Genomic DNA, 2,194 nt, shown 5'->3' with positions numbered 1-2,194 from the left:
CGCAGCCACTTGGAGTGAACATGGTGACGTCTGGTTTCAAAAACAAGTTGCCAAAATTCAAGTTGGTCATAGATGATGGAGAAGAGGACCCTAAACCACATCCCAGTCTCTTTGAACGAATCAAGGGGAAAGAACCAAAAAAGGACGAAGACGTCCTGTGTGCAAGATGTAAAAGAGAAGTGAATGGCAATACAGAGAAACCAAGGATATGGCAGCATCCCCATCGCCCTACCTTCTTCCCAAACACTCAGCCTGGTAGAGGGCGAGGTACATCATTCTATAGAGGACCGTCTTTCGAGAGGCAGTTCAGGCCAGCAGATAATGGAAGAACATTCAGGCCGCAACCTCGCCAGCCAAACGTATGGCATTCATTCCAGTATAGTACAGGAAGGGCAATACCCTTCGATAAGATGACTAGAACCCAACAAAAGCATTTCCAACGAAACTATGGACGGATGATGAGGCAGCAACAGGGAGTGCCACATCCTAAAGTGCCTAAACTACTCAAGGTAGCTAATCAAAATGTCCTTAAAGATAGTAAAGAGACCGGCACGGATGAATCAATAAAGGAACTGCCAGAAACTTCTCCTGAGAGATCAAAGTTTGAGCGAGACAGAAGGGATGGAGAAGATCCAGATCAGCCCCTTACTATCCAATTCGGTACGTTGCCTCCTGTTGTGGCCAATAATTACTTACTGGTCAATGAATTTAAAAATAAGGAAAAAGAAGAAGAGGGGGAGGACAATGAAGGAGAAGCTTGCGTGCTGGAATGTGAAGAAGGCCAGACTTCTAGAGAGGCCTACAACGATGAAGAGGACGACGGGATGACAGACATTGAAGAAGAAATCGACCTAGAAGCAGAAGGAAGAAAGAGAGGAGTATCGCGCAATACTCTGTTGAAGCAATTATATCGAGAGGGAGTTCACGAAGTAGACTTGTTGGGAGAACCATCTGGGCGTCCTTTCGATTTCTACGTACTATACGGGACACCCAAAAGGAAGAAGAGAGTGCCTCGCTCTGAAAAGTATGGGTCACCTCCAAAAATAATGCCCCCTCCCACAGGTTGGGTAACTGATGAGGAAGCATTAGAAAGAAGTAAGAAGGAGGTTTAGGAGACAGAGGATCAAAGCGATATGCTGCATGTCAACTTATCACAGGGGGATAATTTGATAGAAAACAAGCAGAAAGTAGAAATAAAGGCTACCGAAAAGGTTATTTTTAAACGGCCAGCTATGAAATTGACTAAACACTTGAGGCCATTGTACGTTAAAACTCTAGTTAACGGCATCCCAGTGGCAAAAGTACTGGTCGACAATGGAGCAACTATAAACATCATTCCATCTAGGATGATGAGGAAGTTCGCAAAGACAGAGGGTGACATGATTCCTACAGAAGTCATCTTTACGAGCTTCAATGGAGGAGCAACTTTAGTCAAGGGAGTTATGCCATTGGACATAACTATAGGGACGACTACTAGGACCACTGTCTTCTTTGTAACAGATGGTCCTACTAGTTACAACGTGCTACTGGGAAGAGACTGGATACACGGAAGTCGCTGTATACCCTCATCGCTCCATCAATGCCTGATCTTTTGGAATAACAAAGGTGAAGCAGAGGTGGTATAGGCCGATCATAGGCCTTTTGTTGAAGAAGCAAACTCGGTGGAAAAGTTCATGTACGAAGGAAACTATGGACCTGTCAGGGTAGTACAAGATGGGGAAGAGACCCAAGTTGTTGCGCAAAGCGAAGAGCCATTTTCAGTAGACGTACTCACTGAAATGTTCAAACAGATGATGCCAAATATAGTGACCCTAGAAGAGTCAGTAATTGGCAAAAGAATAATCAAGGAGTCTTGAATGGATTCTAAATTACAAAAGTAAATGGCCGATATTCAGGCCTTCAAAGCCAGACTGATGGCTTTCAATAAGGAATGCAGTAACAAGGCGAAAGAAGAGACAGCCATAAAAGCGCTGAAGAACAAGTTGGCAGTGTTTGAGTTAGAACAAAGCATTGGCCGAGAAGTCAACAAGGTGGACTGTTTAGAAGAAGAAGTACTCACAAGGGAACTGGACGACGAAGTAATGCGGATCATCAAACCTGGATACGCTCAAGCACAAGATCCTCTGATCAAAGTAAACATTGGCAATGAAGGAGAAGATCGTCCAACATTCATCAGCCAGATGCTAGATCAAGA

The sequence above is a fragment of the Olea europaea genome, chromosome 22 (assembly GCF_002742605.1).
Source record: "Olea europaea var. sylvestris chromosome 22, O_europaea_v1, whole genome shotgun sequence".
NCBI lineage: Eukaryota > Viridiplantae > Streptophyta > Magnoliopsida > Lamiales > Oleaceae > Olea > Olea europaea.
This window is presented reverse-complemented; position numbering follows the sequence as displayed.